Below are 22,742 nucleotides of genomic sequence, written 5' to 3'. Positions count from 1 at the left end.
TTTCAGATTTAGTTTTCACTTCAAAAGTATCACCCCCAGTATAATATTCTTCTAGTAACTAGAATTCATTTTTTGATGACATTCATTTCTTCCCAAACCTTTCCTGTCTAAACTATATAACCTTTGTGATGTTATATAAAAACTGTAGCTTTAATTATATAGCTGTGTCTCTGTGTTAAATACTGGACACAATTAAATCTGAATATGAACCAACCAACAAACAAAAGAGATGAAAATGAACACCAATAGATTCCTTCCCTTTTTAGGAGTAATGGACATAATTCATGTTGGAGCAACTTTATGGATGGAACTCAGATTTCCAGCTTCCCATGGCATCCCCAGGTCACCTGAGAAGGCTGTTCAAAGGATTCCTCTACAAGATGGGTTTACCTGCTTGCTCTACTGAAGGCCTTTTTCCTTTTTCATTGTAAAGGTTTTTAAAAGGTCTTTTGCACAGTTCCATCCAATGCGGTTTATCTTTCTCTGCCTTTCTATCTATTCTATGAACTAACCACCAAGTGGTGTCATGATATAGCTGAAGTATATGGGATTTGTGGCAATGCAAAAGATTTTTGTCACAATTTCAAATTTTAATACCAAACTTTCCTTGTGCAACATACAACAAACAAACACAAAACAAAAAAACCTTGCAGGGGAAAGGCGCTGAAGGATGACATGAGTGAGGGATCTCACATGTACAATAAAAGCCTCGATAGAGAAGGTCAGAAAGTTGGAAGCTTCAGCTGATAGGAGTGAACTGTGATTTTTCTGTGAGCAGAGCTTTCCCTTTGCAGAAGTCAGAATCCAGAATCTGTAGAAGAAATAGAATTATTCAAGAAGGGTCCAGCCTATGTGCTGAGATCTGCAAAGGAAACTTCACCGTGCTTTCTTTCACTGAAATAGCACATTGGAACACATGGATACGTGGACCCGTTGCAGGCAGATCGTAGCTCGGTGGCTGAGCATATCATTTCATGCAGAAAGTCTGCTTTTAAAGCATGGGCATCTGAAAGCACAGTGGGGGAAATGTCCTGTCTAAACCTGGATGAGCTGATACCAGTTTGTGTAGATATTATGTAGCTAAACGGACCAGTTGTCTGACCCAGTATGAGAGAAAAGTCTGTATTCTTATCTGTTGTACCCACTAAAGTGAATGAGGGAGCCTCATGGGTTTATACACATCATTCTTTTCCCCATGGCTAGAGCTAATTGATGGGTCTGGCCTGCAATATACCATCTTAGGTCATTCAACATTCAAACCATTTTTAACATGGTTGCAAGATTAACTGAGCCAAGAGAAGTTTTGCAAGTGAATTCAGTGGGCTCTATATTCCGGCACATAGCAGGAGACTTATACAGAGGCTGCATATTTTGTTATTCCATGACTATAGGGTCCAAGGGACCAATAGGGAGGCTTGTTCTCTCTTATGGCAGAAAAAGAATTCTCTTGCTTAACACAAATCTTTATGCAAGGTCAATCTATATATCATTTTCCTATTTATCACTGCATCGTTTATGGCTCTGAATAAATCTGAAAGTTCATTTTAGTTGAAGATGATCAATATCTCCTGGTTTTATGTCTGAAATTGACTCTGTAGAAAGAAATACACCTCTTGGAAGGATTCCCTGGAGTTTGCTCAAGTCTTTTTATTTATTTTTGTAACCCAGCTTTGTAACACAAAGGCATCTGAAATAAGCACAGCAGATACAAATTACAGATTGTGGCTGGCTTTGTCCCTTGGAAGCAATAGAAATTCATGTGATCTGAAAATTAAATCTGCCATGCTTTTGTGTCTGCCCTCTTCCACCTTCACGCACACAAACTTAGGTGTTATTGATGAGGCTCTGATCTTTTATGCAGAACTGCAGCTGAAAAAAAAATATTCATATTGACGTTTGATAAAAAGCACCTCACTGGGGAGAGTGGATGGAGGTGAACAGAAGAGTAGATGCAAATAGAATTCTGATAATACCTATTTTTTAATCTTACACATTTTGCAGATTAGTTGTTGTTATACAGGTTGTACTTAATAGCTCCTTTCTTTTAGACCATTAATGATAAAAGGAACAATACTAGGTAAATAAGAAAGCTGGAATGGAATAAAGAATATGTCATTTGAGTTGTCAGATTTTGTGCTGAGAGCTACAGCTGTGTTTGTGAAGTGCAGTATGAAAATGCTTGTATGCAGTGCTTTCCCTTCTTGTACCTTTTTCGTTTTTTCTTATCTCAATTCAATTTGTTGCAGTTTGGTTGGATAGGGCTTGGTCAAGTTACCATGAAGGCTACAAAGCCCATTTTTCCTCCTAATTGATTTTTTTCAGAGACAGAAAAAGACAAAACCCTACAAGGATAGTTTGTCGGGTAGAAACAGAGTCTATGTAAGTAACCAAAGATTTATTTGGCCTTAGGATTCATCACTGCCTTGGGTTGTAACAGTTTCTGTCCCTCTGTCCCCTAAGGGTTTCTGATTTTTTGCACTGCCACTGCAGGGATCCATACCTTTATTGGGGTCCTCCAGTTGTTAAATTTCTGAGGGGTGGATGGATATAATATTTATCTAGTGCAGATGCTTACACATACACAATTTCTTGAAAACCCAATAGCAGGTGTGAGGAGGAACAGCATTATTTCCAGGGCAAAAGAAGAAATGGAAGTAGTGATGGGGCAAAAGCTATCATCCGGTTTCTCTAAACTCAACTCCTGGGCATTTCTTCTTCAGATTTATTTTTGAAATCAATTTCTCTTTTATCAATGTGGCCGTGAATGGAAAATACGCTCCCTGCTGCGCAAAGAAATAAAATGGAAAAAAAATTCCAGTACAGCATGAAAGCAACACCCAGTCTTTGTGCTATAAATATGCAAGTTTGTGAATTCACTGTAATGACTTTGTATGTCCTATATCCATGTTTCGGCTAGCCACTGACATGGTGGCAGAGATCCAAACCATAACAGCAAAGAAGAGAGACATTGTGCAGTATGTACATGACTGCCTAATTCATAACACTCTCTTTCTCTATTATTGTTCCATATGTCACTGTTAGGAGGAGCCAGATGAGACAGAGATAGTGGGCTAGCGATGGCCAACATGGTGATGTATTACTGGCAGGGCAAAACTGGCTTAATGCATGTGTTCCAACTCTAAATCCATCCCTCCAAATTCCACTTTGGTCAGCAAATTGTGCCATGTCTTTCCTATTTCTAGTTGATAACACACACATGCTAGCAGTAGGGTTAATGTAGCTGCTAGCATAAATGCAAACGAGCCTGAAGCAAAATATTGCAGTGTGCACCACTCTGCTTTTGGTCAGAGTTCTAGTATGTCAGTCAATCTATTCCTCAAGTTACTCTGTTTCTTTCCATTCCATCTCCCTAAATCCACATTTAGTCAGCATTCTGCAGCAACAAAGCATGCTCAGTCCTCATTGGTCTGTTATGGGGTTATCCTCTCCCTTAGAATATATTTTTTAAATTTCTGCCAAGCTCAGAACTCCACTCAAGTTCTTGATTTCGCCCTTTGGTATGCGGGTTGTGCCATTTTGGCTGCATAATCATCAGCACTCATAGCTAAACATCAGTAATACAGGGAATTACAAGAAACTGTTTCACATTTTAGAAAACAGAAAGCAAAATTCATATCATCCCTTATCAGACCAGCACCAGCCACACAGTAATCCTTTCAATTTGTAGCCATGATTAAATAATATAAAAAAAATCTCAGCTCTTTTCACCGCATTCCTACATTTTCTGTGCAAAAAATGGAGTGATTTAATTTAAAAATACTCCCAAAGGCATAAACACTCACACAATCCTTCCTGAAGTCACTCTGTATATTGTTTGAAGTATATTGTGCTTACCTCCGATAGTGATGCAAATTAGTGTTAAAGATAATTCAAACCACAGAAAAAACACTCACAGATCATGTGGCCTCATCTTTTGGGAAATATGCACAATGGATGCCCCTATGTTTTCAACAGCAAGGTAGACAGTTGTCAAGAACAGCAGATCTAATGACCTACATCTACAGCAGAAGTACTTAAGATACAGCTAACAAGGATGGTCACTGTTTCCTCCTGCATTGTGATGTATTTCGCATACCTTGATTTGCATTCAGTGGCCTTTGTGGATTAATGTAACTTACTATCTCACGTGGACATAAAATAGGGACACATCACAAGTGTAGAACTTGACATTTTGCTATATGAAAACTTGATAGATTTTTTTTTTAAAAGCATATAGACTTTACAAGAAAAGGGGCACCCCACCCCCACAAAAGTCCACATCTGTTGGATTCTAAAAGTAGAAATGATCTGGTTGAGAGGAATCGTAAGTCCTTCCAGTATACAAATAGTTCTTCATTACATCGTATGGCTATGAAAACAAAGTTCATAGTTACTGGGGGAAATAAAGCTGTGTGCAGTCATTTCTGGAAAAATGAATACAGATACCAAATTATGCAAATCATGAATTGGAGGGAACTAAGTCAGTGACATATGAAGCATATCCTAACTTAGACAAATGTTTTTAAAACACATTTCTGAAACTTTTTCAAATGGAATCTCTCCAAAAGCAGGTCATCTTGCTGTGGATCCTGCCCCCTTCCCACTGAAATCTTCACTCAGTGAAACCTAAAATAGTGCCCAAATATCCTCATTGATTACTGAAAATCAGCAATGGTTCTATTATGTATACATAAACCTTCCTTGCTTGACTATATATTACAAGTTTAGCCAGTAGGGACATCTGCAAGAAGGAGTTTTGCCAGCTTTGTAATGCCTGGCTTTCTGGCATGTGGCACAATGACTGCTTTGGTGCACCTCCGACTTTTTTCTGCCCTTATGTCAGGAATTTCTTCAGCCCAGTTGAATCATAATGTCTTTATGTTGTGTTTTTCCTGTGGTATATATATCTCCATGGAAGGGTGAATCTGTGAGTGATACAGATCTCTCACTTCGGCTCCCATGTGCTGAAAGAGGAAAGCTGCATGTGACTGCTGAACGTGGGCAGCCTTGACCAAACAGTAGCCAGTCTGAGGAAGGAATAAGCCCAATCAGCCTTCAGGTGCTTTCTTGCCTTCTCATGGACATGGCTTTAGCATTCCATGATAGAGTTCCAAAAAATAAGCATATAGACCTTACAAGAAAAGAGATGCCCCACCCTATTGCCTGTGAAGGAAAAAAAATTAAAAATATTGTTTTTCTACAAATAAAACAAATAATCATTCAAAAGACATCAGACCTACTGGACTATTATCTTATTCTCTATAGTTACTGTATATTTCGGCCTTAAGTGTAGGCATTGATAAACGAAGTTCCAAGTTTGGTAATAGTATGTTTCTTCTTTCTTCATTAAGAGACAAAGTGAATCTATCCATTTCTGCACAATCCAATATCTTCTTTAATGTAGATTCTTCTGTTAGTATTTCCTCATTCCTCCAATGTTGTGCAAATACAATCCTTGTCACTGTGATTACATGTGAAGGAGAATTAATGCAGTCCCTCTCCCCGCCCCTCCCCTCCCCTCTGGCAAGGCAAGGCACATGGCATTTGGGATGTATTTTCAAGCCTTCCCAATTGTCTTCATTGTCCTTCTTCTTTTCTTGCCTCAAGGAACAACCAGTTGAAAACGCACCTGGCATACATGTCTATTCAGAAGTAAACATCAGTCTCCAGTGATACTTGCTCCTGTACAAGGATGTGGGCATGCAGTTTCTGGCTTCTGGGTAGACTGGAGGAAGGGCTACTGGTTCTGTTGACTTCATCCCATGGGAGGATAGCAGCAGGTAGCATCACCCCAGTCTCCCCCTCTTCTTTGCCTACTTCCATCTTCTCCTCCATGATGTGACGAAGGAGGGACAGGATGGGCACTCTGGTGTTGTTACCTGTCCTCAAACCAGGCATAAACATCTATTTTTAAAGGGTATAAACTTTGGGCTAGATGTTTACAACTATTCCCCACATGACCAAGTGCACTGAGCACAGGCATACGTTTATTCATTATTCCATCAACTGATGAAGACTTCTTCTTACCGTTTGCCTCTTCAATTAAAATGAATGCATCCTATTCAATAGTTCAGCCCAACAGCCAAGGCACTTTTGTATTCCTTGCTATCAGTTCCAGCTCTTTTAAGCTTGTTGAGTCTTCTGCCTCCAAAATACTCCAGTTTCATTTGGTTCACTGGGAGAGAAGCAAGTACTTCTGAACTCCTCATTATGGACTCTGGATCCATTTATAAATTTGAAGGGATGTGAATTAATAGTGACAAGGGGCAATTATAGTACTTGAACATGCGATCCTTAATTGAAATAAATCAATGGCAGAGAGGAAGCTAGAAAGAGAGGGCTGATTGAAGAGGTTTGAAATGGAAAATAACAGGCTGAATTGCACTCTGAAATGTTCCAAATAAACCAAGAACAGAATGTTTTTATCATGGGAGGAAAACCACCATACTAATCAACTCTGCATTTTCTTCATTTCTCCAAATGTCTCTGTGTAGAGCAAGAGAAAAGGGGCTTATTTCATAAAACCTCAAAACTCAATGTTAGAAAAAGCTGCACAACCAAAATATTGAGTTCATTGGCATAATTTGTATCGAAGATAATAATTACTGCACTTAGATTTTTAATTTTAAGGGTTTTTATGTCTGTGTCACTTTTATGTACAACCCAAACAAATATAAGAACAGTAACCCAGAATATATATGAGTTGATTGAATTTTGAACATTATCTGGGCATTATGTATAATCATCAACAGACCTTACAGAAAACATATCCAGAACACATCAGAAAATGTGTGTATGTTGACAGAATGTTGTGTACTGCTTGGATTGGCAAGAATATTCTCTGGTCAAAATGCATGGACTGCAAGAAATATGTCTTTGGTTTCTTTCTTTAGTTTCTTCAGTGCATTCAGGGTTGGAGAGAGGATGGACAGAAATAATTCCAGCTTGAAACACAAATTACATGTATGGAATCCAAAGTAATATTATAGAATCTTCCAAAAAGAAAAAAAAAAAAGATTTTCACAAAATTCCACAAATGTCTGTTTCAAAACAAAAGAAAAAAAATACTGTTTCATATGCTTACATCCTTAATGGCATTATGAAACACTGTAATAAAACAGTAATATTTTTTCCAAATCTTATTGGTACAAAGAACATTTTAAAGTTATAACTTGAAATTGGAAACAGGATAATAAAATATTTGGCAATGTTTATAAATTGTTACTGTTTATATCTGTGAACCTATTACTGGAGATAATACAGCAGGGCAGAAACATTTTAAGGGAAAAGCTCAGAAGGAGCATGATCTCATGGCTCCAAGAGAGCATTCAGGGGGCAGAGGATTCTTTGGATTGCCAGATCTGTGGTTGGGAACAGTGATCCAGCCTTGCGGTTGGGCATCCACATCCAGTGCCCTGTATCTTCCACATCTGGTGCTTCTCTGACATTAGGAAACTCCCCTTGGAGAGAGGATAAAGAATTAAGGGCGGACAGGGGGGAAGGAGACTGGGGCCACCAGGCCTTCCTTTCTCCCCCTATAAAGAACCTCAGGTAAATGGCCAAAAACATGTAGCTTAACTGCAGCATGGGGGTTGCAGGGAAGTGAAGACACTGTATGCACGTATGTATGTATTTATAAGCTTTTGTATGCTGTCCTTTATATAAACAAACATCTATAACATCTCTGCTACTCCTCCTGTTCTGTACTGGCTGCTTGTACGACCCTGTATTGCAGGCTTATGAGTATCAAGGGTGTAATCAATGAGCCTGCACTCTTAAAGAAATTTCATTTTCAGTGTAATTGTATGCCTGTAAGACATAAGCCCCATGGATTCAGTGGGGTTTATTCTCAAGTAGTTGGGCATAGGACTGCACTGAAAGATATTTAACATCTTACTAACATCTATCCTACATTTTAGCTGTAGGATAGAAGTACATGGCTGGACAGTGTGGTCTTTTAAGTTAAGTTGCAGGCCTCCATGTTTACTGGAATCACCAAGGGACTGAGGAAGCCATTGCAAGGAATTCTTGCAATGAGAAAGGATATGATGTAGTCTGTACAGAACATTTTAATCGCATGTTTTGGGTGAGAAAAACTAAGAACCAGCCAGGTGTAAAATGATATCACTTTTTATATGAATCTAGATTTTACGTATACTGATTTTATGTATACTATTTTTATGTTTATTTATTGTATGGAAGCCGTCACGAGGCTTATGCGAATAGGACAGCATACAAAAACTCCAAATAAATAAATAAATAAATAAATTAAAGAGTAAATGCTATCATGATACACACAGAAAGAGACAGATTAACACAGTATGATACTTCAGTTTTTAAGGTCACAGTCCTATTGATTGCTTATAAGCCTCCAAATTCAGAGGATTATAAGTATCCATTGCAGAGCAGTAGAAACAGCAGAAGTGATCTCTGTCTCCTATTTCTGCCTGTACTGTATTGCAGTTAGAGAGCAGTTGTCAGACAACCAGGGGATATGCTTTGCAGGTGAAGAGGAGGCAGCTGTAGAGTTGTCAGGATAGGATACCATGAAGGTTGATGGCTTCCATATCCTCCGTTCCCTGTCCAGCAGAATGCTCCCTTTACTGCCTTTTCTGACCTCAGAGAAGTCTCTCTCATCCAGTTATACCTGCAAAAGCTGTGAAATGCAAATATGGGACTCAAAGTGTGGACCAACTGCTCCAAAATGGGACCTCTGTCTTAGGATGCAGATCTGGGAATTTAAAATATTTTGTGGTTGTATAGGATCAGAGACACAGAGTGGGAACAAATCTACCTTTATCCTCAATCTACCTTTCTTGTGAACTTCATCTAGAAAGATTAATGACTGATGTCTTTTTCTGGGCTATGCTGGAAGGAACCTTTTTTTGTCGGTGGGTGGGAAAGTATCATCTCACCTTTTTCATGATCTGAAACTGATGAAGAATGTGGCATGCAAATCCTTTGTCACCAGAGAGAGTTGGCCTTGTTAAATTAGCCTTCAGAGAACTCTGGCAGTTGTGTGTTATACATTCAATAACTGTCAACCAACAAACAACCACTTTTCCCATTTCTGTTGGACTTCAGGTCTAGTTTTAGAGTAGAAGCTCCCTTGAGTGTTCTTTGCTGAAAGGTTGCAAGTACAAGACTCTTGATTCCCCTGGACTTCTCAGCAGCTTTCAGTATCATCACCCAAGGTATCCCTTTGAACAGCTGCCTGAGCAGGGTGTTGGAGGCAAAGTTTTGGAATGCTTCTACCCTAGTTGGGCAGCTGCTTCCAAAAGGTGGTGTTAGGGGATTATTGTTTTTTTGACTTAGGAGTTTGATCACCCTTTGCCATTCAATATCTGGATGAAACCATTGGGACTGGATATCCACAGATGAATGCTGACTCTTTATGAGTAGGCACATGGTAGCCATTTCTCCTTTTCATCAAATCTAGGTGAGGCAATGGCTAAGCACCAGGCAGCACTCTTTAGGGTATTTCATGACTGTCCTCTTACAGTCATGTGCATCATTGCATTTGGTGGGACTCCTGCGGAAAGATCTTTGAAAAGAGTAGGGTCTGTGCAGGTATATATGAAAAGAGAAGATTCTTCAAGAAACTGGCACTAAGCTTTCTGGGACTGTACAGTTTAATGCCAGCAAACTGAATTGGGACCAGAAATGAACTGAAAACCTGTGCAAATCACAAAGTGTTCGCATAACACAATCCTATCTGCCAGTCCTTGTTAACCATCTCACTGCACTGTTTTTAACCAACTGATGTTTCTGGACCATTTTCAAAAGCAATCCTCTCACTTGGATTACTTGCAGTAATCCAAGTGAGAGGTTGCCAAGACATGGACAACTGTGGCTAGTTATCTAGATAGGGTCAGAATTGCTCTAACAGCCTAAGCAAATAAAAGATGTTCTACGTTGCTGTGGGGAAAAGCCACCTTCAGTAGAACTATAGTGTTCAAACTTTCTCCAGTAAAAGCTGCTTTCCAACTGTTATATTTATACCAGTCTTTGAAAGTACAGAGGTCAGTTATCAAATAAGCTCATTTGGGCTTACAAGGCATTTTGATTAATATCCCTTGTCTAATTCCCTGAGAAATATATTGTAACTCCCTGGATAATGAAGACAAGGCTGAGTTATTTAGGTACTTGTTAGTGAAGCTGATTTGCATATAATTAACTGTACAGATTCATTTTAGTACAGAGTGCAGAATGCCTCACCATAGCTGCATGTTTTGTGTCAACTTCATGACAAATTAAGAAAGCATAAAGTTATTTTCAGATCATAGCGATTCAGGTGGATAACTCTCTATTGTTTGGATGACTGATAAGCTCTAAAGGACCTTACCCAAAACAAATTGCTTTTACAGCTTAATACTATTTATATCCTGTATATTTGTAACAATATGATGTGTTTCTTAAAAATCCAATTAGATTATATACAAAGACATTAAAACCAAATGGAAAGTTGGGCTATTGCAGTAAGCCTGGAAATGATTTCTTCTGACCTACTTACTGAGAAATAAATTTGTTCCTACTTTGCTATTGTCTTTGCCTGGGTGTCTGGATCCATCATAGAATGAATTACTTGATATTAAGTCTATTATGAAATGACAGTATATGTACGTTTAAACAAAAAATATATTAAACTTCTTAGTCTTGGAAGTGCCTGAAAAGCCAGTGCCCTGCCAGGAAGAGGGGAAAAGTGGCATGTTTTTGCCTCTTAACTTTCTTTTGTTGGCTTCCCCTTTGGCAGGGACACAGAGCTAGGCTAGAAACCTCAAGAGTTCTTGTATCCTGGCCTCCCATTCCCACTGCAGCACTCCTCTGCATACCTTCCCAAGGTCCTCCAAGGTCACTTATATGATCTTGTAATGCAGGTGGCACAGTTCTTTCTGAAAGGTGGGGATGCTGCTGCAAGAGGTTGCTGAGAACTTTCCCTCTTTCAAGGTCATAGCAGTGTGGATGGCCTTGGAGTGGGGAACAAGATGAACCCTGGGACACTCTGCTTGCTCCTCAGATTAGCTATTTAAATACATCAAATTCTGCAACTATTGGGAAATGAGAAATGCTATTTCAGTCCATTTACATTTTAATTATAGGTACTTTTAAATATAAAGTCATCCATGAAAACTGGATTGCAACTGATAGGGGCAATCAAAGACATAAGCAAATTTAAATTTCCTGGAAATCAATGGGATACAAGTTCTCTTGTACTATTGAACAACACAGAAGGACAACAGTTTACATGGAGTGATTTGGAGTGGAAAAGAAACATTGTAAATCAGCAGAAGGGTAAAATACATCCTCACTCACTGTTTCCTTACCAGCAGCAGCTCGTTAAGATAATCTTCATGAACTCAGAACTGATAGCATTAATCCATTGGGAGGCTGAACTATGTAGCCCATCTATACAGCAGTAAGTAATAGCAACTAGTCATGTCATGCAATACAGCAATTACTTGGTTTGGAATACAATTTTAAGCAGTATGAGCCAGACAAATGTTTCACATACTGGGCATTATTTTCCCTAGATATTATTCACTGTCTTGGCATGTGAAATGAGATTATATACATGTACCCTCAAGCTGACACCAGGGCGATTTTTAAGAACATGCATAAATGTTCTTTAAAGTCAATTTCTTACTCTTGATTAAACTGGAGATGATTACTATGACCTACATAATGGAACCAGACCAGACAATCCAACCAAGCAAGCTATTTTTTGTGAATGCTAATCACACTTTAGTTATAACTTGTGCAAAATGACCAGAAACGTTAAAGCTTTGGGGAACTATGCAGTCCCTGCTTAGGCACAGCAGGAAAGCTGCTACTGTCTTCCCTGTGGTTTCAGGATGCTCAGTCGTGATAGCACTCATGTATGTATTTTGTTGGCATCAACCTAGTACCTTCTCTAATATGGCAAGCAGAAAGATCCAATGGCCCCTAGACAGTGTCTACAGTAGGGATGTGTGATGAATCCACTTTGGCAATAGGAATCCATGGTATTCCCTTTGTTTGGCTCGATGGACTCCAACTTGCTTTCTCACAGCAACGAATCTAACTTGGTGTCAAGCACCACTGCACATTCATGTGTGTGCCCACCAGGAATTGAGCCTGATACTGCACAAGAGGTGTCCCACTACCACGTATGTGACTTGTGTCCCTTCTTGTGATGTGTGTGCTATGGGAGAAGGTTGCCAGGCATGCAAACAAAATTCTGCAAGCATTCACAGATCTCTTCTCAGCTCAGTTTGCTTCCTAAGCTTGGGCTGTGCATGTGAAGTTCAACAAACAGAAGAGAGCTGGATCCCAAGAGGATCATCATAACCCTAGTCTAGAGGGCCATAGGTTTATTTGGATTCTCAGATCCCAGGCTGGAAAAAAGCACTGACCTCAAAACTGGAAGCTGCACTCAGATCTCTTTCCTCCCACACCTGGCATGGAAAGAGTCACATAGACAGCAGCTCCAAAGTCATAAGGGTGTCCTCAGAGAAAGTGTAAAGAGGTCATTCCAGAATAGAGTGTGAAGAAGAGACAATCATAATATGAAGTGCCTTAGCCATGCTCCAGTCTCCTTCCTTCCTTAATCTGAAGTGTTGCAGCCAGATAGCTGAAATCAGTCATCTAGCTGATTTGTGTGGCAGGAGGAGCCCAGAGTTAATCTTTGTCTCCATGTTTCTCCTGGTCTGCAAAGAGTCACTACATTTTTCTGACTTCGGAACATTATGGACAACCACACTGGTCTTTGCTGTAATTGATCTCAATTCTAGGAAAGGATGTATGGGCAAGACTCCCATGGCATCCACAAGCAAACAAATCCTGATGGAGAAAGCTGGCTACCTGGCCTTAGATGTAATTAAAGTTCATGATCTGTGTGTTCTCTAATCTAGTTGACTTACTAGGAGTTGCCCACATGTGAGCAGAGGAAAAACAGAACTCTGCTAATTCCTTCCTGACTTCCAAGTCACCGCCACAATCAAGCAACTTGGAATCCAGCCTATACATGGGCTAATCTCAAATGCTGGCAGGAAATATGATCCCATCCTGAAGCATCATTATACCAAGACTGCCCAGGTTAAAACACTACTTGAGCACCCTTTGTAGATTCCTGAGAATTTCTTCCAGCCTTCTGTCATGCTGTAGCATCCAGCTCCACCACAAAATGCTTGTATTCATTCCCCAGGACCAAGCTATTGAACCCTCTCTTATCTGGCTATTCTAAAGTATGCATGTGAATGAAGCCATGTGGTGACTCAGACCACTGGAATAAGGGATCCATGTACACACTGACTTTGGCTCACCAGTCTTTGCTCTGTTACCAGACAGAGCACAAAAATAGCCAGAGTTCCTTTGTCACATTTTGTAAGTCCTTTACTGAACCCCCAGGACTAGGAAGAGCACTGCCATGACCAGTCTGAACCCTGAGTAGTCCCAGTCCACACAATCTGCCCTGCAAATGCCTGCAGGGTGGCAGTTAAGCAGCAGGTGGCAGACAATCGAGAGCAGCTAGTTTGACATAGCTTGGCAAAGGGGCTCCTTGCAGTATCACAGGATCCTTCACTCTAATCATGAGAGGTTTACAGTACACACAGAACAACACAAACAAGCAAGCAAAGGCCAGAAGACAATGAAACAAATGCTACCAATGACCTATTATGATGTGCTCACCCTTGGGTAAATGATATAGGCATTCCACTAATACAGGAATTGCAAGCAAGCAACAAATAATAAAAGGAAAGCGATTTAATTAAATTTCCATTAGTATATAATGAAGGCATTTATTATTTAAGTATTACGGCTTTGAACTTGGACTGCTGTTGGCAAAGCATCCCCATGGGATCTCCCCAACACCACCACCACCATGACAGCATGGACACATTAGCACTAAACTTGCTAGGCTGCTGCGGCCTGAACATGTCCCCTATGTCTCAGTCCAGTCCTCCCTACTGTGCTTTGTCAAGAAAAATTATCTTGTGTATGATAGACTAAATTAAGACTATTACTAGAACCCTCGAAGATGAACAGTTGCTGTTCGGTGCAGCTTTCCAACTTCCCTGTGGGAAGCATATGGGAGGAAGGTGCTTTTCTAATAACAAAGGGAAATAGCCTGATTATATAATTGATCAATCAAAGTCTAATCAGCACAATGAAGATATTATAAGTCAAATCACTACTCAGTCATAGCAATATGCATCATAAAGTCATCAGCAGCTGAACTTCTTCCTTTACAAGTCCATCTCACAACACTGACAGACCTTATGAAGTCAACCAGTAATTGGAATAAGATTCAAATGAGGCAGATCAAAGTGGCTAACAATACTCATTAATCACTATGATGTTTCAATGTTATTAGCGAGAGTGACAGTGAACTGAATCCCAAGCAAATATGTTGTCTATGATTAAGAGCGTCATTGCTGAAATGTAGAGGCCAAAGATTAAAGTACAGAAAAAGAGTCAAGTAGGTCTGCCTACTGTCAAATTAAATTTTTAAAAGATGACAGAAAGAGAAACATATTGCTAGTAATAGTTTATCTATATGTAATAAACTGGGATTGTGAAAATACACATATACTTGGCATATACTTGTGAAAAACATCCTATTACAAGCTAGTGATGGGTAAGTCTTCCAACGCTCTCCTCTGTTATTTTTCTGTAACACAGAAAGAAAACCAAGTTCTTTTGTCATTATTGTGAATTTCAACTGAACCACACCAAATTATAAACATGGGGAAATTTTTACTACATAAGTGTTAGCAAATCAATAGATGTATAAGTCTCTATATTTCTGTCTCTGTCTCTGTCTCTATCTAGACAGACACAGAAAAGTATGTTCATGGGACCTGAGGAAAGCTCCATGACATTCATCTACCATTGATAGTATTCCTAGTAGTACTAGGTCCCAAGTTGGAGAATTCTCGGAAATGATGGGCAGAAGATAACTCCAGAGCCACTGTATCCAGTGGCATTTCACCAAGAGCCCCAAAATTTGGGCTTTGGAACTAAGCCTGGATCTGACAGCATTAAATTCCAGCCCTTGATGTCAGTGGAACAGGATGAAAAGATGATCTATGGAAACAAAAAAAGTAAGGCAAAGCCATCCTGCTCTTCTCACTTCCCTCCTCTCCACTGTGGCAACATATGCCTGTGTTCCTATTGGATTATTCTTAATAATCCAGATACTGAAAAAGTACAACCTATAGCTATACTATAGCTATAGTACATATAATATATAACCTATAGCTATGCTATAGCTATAGAAACATAGAAACAGAGCGAGTCAGAAGGGGTCTCCAGGGCCATCTAGTCTGACCTCCGGCACCAGCCGGTTCTGCTCACGACATGCCCAACATGTGCATGTTCAGTCTATCTTTGAACACCCTCACCAATGGGGCCTCAACAACCTCCCGTGGAAGCCCATTCCACACCCTCGGGGTCCTAACTGTCAGGAAGTGCTTCCTGGCATCTAAATGGAACCTAGGCTCCCTGAGCTTTGCTCCGTTTGAGCGCATCCTGCCTTCCTCTGCAGGGGAGGTCTCTACCTATCTCCATGTGACATCCTCTCACATACCTGTATGTCGCCAACATATCCCCTCTGAGTCTCCTCTTCTCCAGACTGAAGAGACCCAGTTCCCTCAGTCTCATCTCATACGGCATCCCCTGCAAACCAGCCACCAACCTTGTGGCCCTACGCTGCACTGACTCCAACCTGGCTATATCCTTTCTGTAATGAGGGGCCCAAAACTGAGCACAATACTCCAGTTGTGGGCACACCAGAGTCATATAGAGTGGTAGTAATACCTCTCTTGATCTAGAAGCCACACTTCTGGCTATGCAACCAAGGGTGGTGTTTGTCCTCTTGACCACCACATCACATGCTTAGCCTGCAGTCAACCAGTACCCTGAGACCCCTTTCACAAGTGCTACTCTCCAGCCACTTGTCACCTAACCTGTACTTATGACAGCTATTCCTATGCCCCAAGTGCAAGACCTTGCACTTATCCACATTGAATTCCATCCTGTTGTCTCCTGCCCACTTCCATCGTCTGTCCAGATCCTTTTGGATCTGGAGTACCTGCTCCTCAGTTGTGGCCACTGCTCCAGTTTTAGTGTCATTTGTGAATTTGGTCAGCAGACGGTTCACCCCTTCTTCCATGTCATTGATGAAAAGATTAAGCAGGGTCGGCCCAGGACAGAGCCCTGGGGGACCCCGCTTGTCACTGGCCACCATCCCAATGATTCCCCACTAATGGTTACCTTCTGCTTTCAGTCAGTCAGCCATGCCCTAATCCACTGGACAGTGCTTTGGTCTATCCCAAAACTCCTCAGTTTCTCCACCAGGATATCATGGGGCACTTTGTCAAAGGCCTTGCTGAAATCCAGGTATATCACATCCACTGCATCCCCTCCATCTAGCCATCTCGAAACCTTGTCATAGAATTCAACAAGGTTTGTCTATAGAAAAAGTTCCACCTATAGGTATACTATAGCTGTATAGCTAGCTATACAGAAAAAGGATCATTAACCTAGCATCTTTCTTGTGACTATTTTTGGAACAAAAGTAAATACTTAAAGTAATGTAGTGGAAGTTTAAAAAGTACAAAATTATAAACAAAATCAAAAATTCAAATAGAATTTAGAAAGCCAGTCAACATGCATGCACACACCTTCCTAGTAATTTACACACAGGAAAACAATTGCACACACATGCACACATACCGTACATGCACAATACACATGTCTTTTCTCCAGGTTCTATACTTTTACACTCTTCCATAAATAGTAGACCGAGGGATAGCCAAGGTATGGTCCATGGACTGCATACAGTCACCTTGGCATTTTTTGTAGCTCCCAATGTTTTTATACCACCAAATTTGAAACTGAAGTCCTGAGGCAATGGCAATGAGGAAATATATCCTGCTTTTAAATGCCAAAAGTATATCTTTGTCTCCAGAATTCAAGAATACAGCACTGACAAAAAGATGCTGTGTTAAAGCAAAAATAGCCATGTTCCCCTGCTGTGCTTTATTTCACAAAGCATGCCTTTAACATTTTATGGCCAAATATTCAACCTTATAGCAGTTGCTGTACCATTGGGGAGGCAGAGTCAGGGGGACAATGCCCCCAGTTGCTAAATGTTGCCTACTTCTGCTATAAACATAGGACATAATCCTACAGAGATGCCCATAATATTCTGAATTTATGGGAATTATCAGCAAATGATAGTAACACCTATGGAAATATTCCTAACTGTTCAGTTTTATTTGTTTCACTTCCGGTATACCTACAGCCATGGTTACATAAACTTTTCAGACCTGAGGGACGTAGGGCACAAGTGCTGGGTGCCTGTGGCTGCACACATGTGCATGGCATATCCAGGCACATCCATTTACATGGCTACAAAAATCCACACGGTCGTATGCCCAAGTATTCAGTTTTCCTGGGAGGGATGTGTGGCAATCACTAGGAAAAGGAGAAGGCTTTAGCCTGCAAGCCACGCTTTTTGCACTTTGATCTGCGTTGGCAAATTCTATGGAACGTAATTCGAGAATCTGTTCCCAAACTTCACTGCACTAACTAGGTGTGTGTAAGTGCCAAATAACATCTAAGGCTCTGTTCACTGAAGATGTCAAAATCTGGAGGTTATGGAATTCCATAAAATAACATCTATTAGCATTATTTTATCATTCATCGTTCACATGAAATTTACATTCCTTTTGCCTGAAGCTTCACTGGCCTGTCTGATCTTGGAAGCTAAGTGGGCTTAGGCCTGGCCAGAACTCATGATTCATATTATATTAATGAACTAACAGGTAAATTATATCCCTTTAGATGTAATTTAAATAACCTCTTTTCCAGATAAAAGCTCAATCTGCATGTTCAGAAACTTCTTAGATGCTGTGTGCTCATCTCTAACTTAAACTACTAAAGTTTTAATTAAAAGCTGGAATACTTCACCAGTGCATGCTATAAACTTTACTATCTGTTTCCCGTCAAAGGTGGAGGGTAAATTACAACTACTTCTTCATTTTATTTTAATTAAAAATAGTTAGATGGCCATGATCGCTTTTCTTCCACTTTTGTTATTTAATGGCCATTAAAGTAACAGAATTGAAGGGCTATTTAGTATTCCGTGAAATCACTGGTGGTTAAAACAGCAATGGAAGCTTGGCTTCCAGGGATGGATCTGATTAATTCATTTAATGTGTTAAGGAAATTGCCCTCCATCCAGGCTAAAAGCATATTGCCAGAGGAAGGCTATGGAGGGTTTCTTTGTACAGTGGTCTCCGCATTCTAATTTTATTATTTCTCCTGTCAAAGGGAACCTGGCTTCAAATGCAATGAATGATTGTATACTTTAGTTTGCAATATATCTTATGATTACTAAGCCTGTCATTTCTCTTCTGAAGAAAATGTTATTGCTATAAAACTTGTAGTCTCCAGTTTATTTCACTGGTTCAGAATGAGACCAACAATTTCAATTATAAACATGGCAGCTGAATCTCTCAAGCTCGTTCTTTTTGATCAAGATCTGTCCACTTTGCACATTCTATCTTTCCACAAAAATTCATGGAATTATATCACCTGTCTAATTTTACAGCATTTGTCATGTTATCCACCATCAATATTTGTTTTTTCTCAACAATTCTTTCTTACTTTTCCTCAGCAGGCATTTATCACACTGCAGCCATAGAAACATGGTCATTGAGTATAGTGGACTCCCACTAAGGGTCAAACATATATAGTCTATACATGTTTTTGAATTTAGCATTGCAACTAGAGGTCTCCCCCTTTTGTCAGTTGGACTGGGTATAGAAGAAAAGATTGTGAGTAAAAATTTGGCTATGTCTGTCCCCAGAATGCTTTGCTTTTCACTGTAGAACAATTGGATAAACTCTTGCTCAATTCAAAGGATGGTTGCCAAATGCCCTCAAACTTTTTCTCTTTGCCTCATGCTGTACAAACCAAAGAAGAGGAAGTCGTTGTCGTTGTTGATTTTTTTTTAAAAAAACAGTCATATAATTTTTTTTTAGCTCAACAGAGCTATGTTTTCAGCTCCGCTGCCTCTTCTTCTAGGAATTGTGTATGCAGGGTAAGATATGCATGGATAATGAAGTATTGTTTGGGTTTGCACATCATTATAGCAGAAGAATATGCAGGAGAAAGATGGTTGTAACTGTCCATGAGCTTTGCGTATCCTTATAAATCTACATGTAGCTTTGGAGATGGTGGGACTCGCTGGGGTTAAGATTTCTTTTAGTTAGGTTTTGCCCTTGCTTAGTTTTTAGGTTTATACATTTCCCTCAAACTTGGTGTGTCTCTTACCTCCACTCCTAATCAACTGATCAACTGAGCCTGATCAACTGAGATTTTCAGGTTGGAATAAAGTTTTAAGCATTATACCTCTGCTGATAGACAATCTGTGTGCAGGGATAGCAGAGGTTTTGCCATTTATATCCTTTGGCAATGCACCCCATTCATTCTATATGTCAGGGAAGGTCAGGGTCAGCCCTACTACTAAGTAGAGGGGAGTACCTGCTTCAGACAGGAGAGGCTGGGAGGTGGGGTAGTCAATGTGTGCTTGGGAAAACAAAGCCATCCCTGGCATAGGAACTGGCCTGCACTGCTCTAAGATAGCTTGCTGCCTTCAGCTGTTGTGGAGGATGTTTTCCCATTGTCAGTGTTCAAGTCCAATTTCGCTGCCAATCTGGTCAGGCTTTGAACATAAAATGGGGAGGGTGCACCAGGTCCATCACCTCAGGCAGCAAAAAGGTTTGGGCAGCCCCGGGAAAGATCCATAGATGGAATAAATATATGGATCTACTAGTAGCTTGGCTCTGATGTCTGTCCAAATAAGTATTCGTAAATCATGCCCTGGAACAGACTGTATCCTGCCCAAAGATTCCTTCCATTGCCTATTTGCATTTTGAACCCTGAATACAGCTGTGAGGGTCAAACATTCTTTGTGCAATTTCAGTAGATTATGTAAATAAAATATTTCTTTTTAAACTAAATTTACACTAATATGACTTAATGGTTGTACATTAGATTTGTGCTGGCATGCCACTAACCTATCCAATCTAAGCTAAAGATGGGTGTGTTCATGGTCTCGGGACCGAACTAGATATAACAGGCAAGAATGATCACCCAATGATCTTTTAAAATTAAAAAAAAAATCAGCCTCAGGAAGGCTATGATTGGAGGTGGAAGAAAAGCAAAATGATGCTCAATCTTTTCTTTAATGTTCATTTTCTCATTGGAAATATGGAAAATGAGGGTAAACCACTGGGAGAGTTTGAGCAGAAAATAGAAAGGGAAGGGTTGCATTTTGATCACAGACATTACCATTTTAAAAGGTCAGAATAATGCTATTTTTCTGTAAAACCTGAATCATCAGTGATGAGTACAGGGCTATTGCTCACCATGTTCTTAAATATGGGGTTTCTGCTGTAGATGCTTTTATCTTAGGCAGTACATGCTAAGTTATAGGTGGAAACACAGTTTTATCCATCATTTTCAATTCCCAGTTTTTGTTTGCAGACTGTGTTTTTTAAAGAAGAACTGGGCATGAGCTATAGGCGTAACCCTTGCTCCCTTCCTCTTCACTATGCTTTAATACGTTTTTTGTGTCCTTCCTTTCCTCCGTAACAGCAACAACAAAAAATCCATAATTCTAAAAAACACTTTATTCACTCTCTCCAGCTTCATTTAAAACTATAACTGCTGGACCTTTATTTCCTTCTAGCCATGTTACCTTCTTCCTCTCCTTCCTGGGTCCTACCAAGGACAAACTTAACAGAACTTAAACAAATAATATATAGGATACAACACCCTATTTTGGAAAGTTGTGCTGAAAAATCAGCACTGGAATGAATGCAATTCTGCCTATATGTACGTCTGCTATAGGAATGCATACAATGGTGGCAGCATCATTACTGTACCACCATTGCTGTCTGCTGTACAGAGCAGTCCTTCTTTACTAAACCCCTTTTTGAAACAATGACCTGGAAATATATTCAATTTTCCTCCTTTTTTCTTTCTTTTCTTTTTTTGGTTCAACATCATTGAACTTAATAGGCTTCTTAAGGTGTTCAATTAAATTGCCTGTTCTAATGGCTTCTGTTTTCAGTTCATATGTCTAAAAGAAATTTAAATCTGGTATGCATGTCTTTAAAAATAATTTCTTTGAAGTTTGTTCTTCTGTGGATCAGAATAAATTATTCCTCAGAGGCAGGGATACGATCTTTGGCTGACTCTTCTTGACCAGTCTGTTACTGATCTCAGAAGGGTACTGTTTCAAGTTCAAGCAAGATTTGTGCAGTGGGTTAATTGAAGAAGAAAAGAACATAATTTTTAAAGACAGTTTGCATATGCAAGCAGGATTTTAAAGAAATAATTTCTTTGGTAGATGGGTATATTTAAATAATACATACTAAGTGAAGGCCTTATTTCTATGGTTGGCTTCTCAAACAACAGTTGGTACCCAAGTGGAGATACTAGATTATAAAATATGTGCATGGCATGTAAATTATAAAGAGACACATGTGTGAATTATTTACCACTTGTGTCTTTAAAATACACAATTTATAGCAAAGAAAGGGAAAGGCTGGGGAAGAAAATGTAAAAAATATTCATAGAATACTCATATTGACTACGTAACAATTAAGTATGTTAGCAGATCCCATCCCTAGTGACTTTTGGAGGCTTCTTCCTTTTAGTAGATGACTTTCTGAAGACATCTACTCAATAATTTTTGCCTACCATTTTTAATGTATCTGGCTCTTTAATGACCTATCCACTGCCTTTCACTCAAACTCCATATCCTTTATTGGAAGGAATTATCATGTTTTGTCCTACCTTATCCGTTGAGTATTTCTTTAATTAACCCTGTGGAGGTATTGCCCACAATTTCAATTTATGCTTACTTACCTTAGTGCTACATTTTATAGCTGAGTAAAGATGCACAGAATTGTACCATGAATGGGGCAATCATCAAGATCGGCTCTTGTTAGTAACCCTCTTTCCTTTCCCTTGGAAAAGGAAATGCACCAGGCAACAGAGAGTTCTTTTTTGAAACTTTATTGCAATAAAGGGAGTTGGAGGGTTTCCTTCCCCTTTCCAGCTCACCAAGCACATGTTCACATCCCATATTTATGCCCTTTCCCCATCTGCTTCTTCCCTCCTCCTCTCCCTCATTTGCTGAGGTACTGGGTGGTTACAATCTTTTCCGTTCACCCATTCAATACCTGCTCCAATACCTGTTCTTCCCTCCCACTTTGACTCTCCCAGGTGAATTGTAATGAACTTATTTTCTATGTGGGGTGTGTTAGTTATTATTCATGAGGCCATTGAGCAAAGGTACTGCTATCTTGTCTACATGCCAGTTCCTTCCTGCTATCTGATCCCAGCCCTCTCTCTCCCCGTATAGCTAAGGAATTTTCTTTGTTACATTTTCACTCTTCCTGTTTCCTTGTTTCAAATCATCCTTTCATCCCTACCAGCTCCCAGCTCCGTGTAAAAGAGGTTGAGGAAATTATGAGTCCCTTATCATCTGTTCCTCTTTTTATTGTTTTGATTATCTGTATCGATTATGCCCATATTTATTCATCTGCATATATTTATTTTGGTATTTTGACCCAAAACTTTTTTGTTACTCTCATAAAGGCATATATTAACCTTTTTTTCTTTCACTTCCTTCTCAAGGATCCTCAAAAAGTGAATGCCCTCCTTTATGCAGAATATGG

The sequence above is a fragment of the Varanus komodoensis genome, unplaced genomic scaffold (assembly GCF_004798865.1).
Source record: "Varanus komodoensis strain SLA01 unplaced genomic scaffold, ASM479886v1 scaffold1, whole genome shotgun sequence".
Classification (NCBI taxonomy): domain Eukaryota; kingdom Metazoa; phylum Chordata; class Lepidosauria; order Squamata; family Varanidae; genus Varanus; species Varanus komodoensis.
This window is presented reverse-complemented; position numbering follows the sequence as displayed.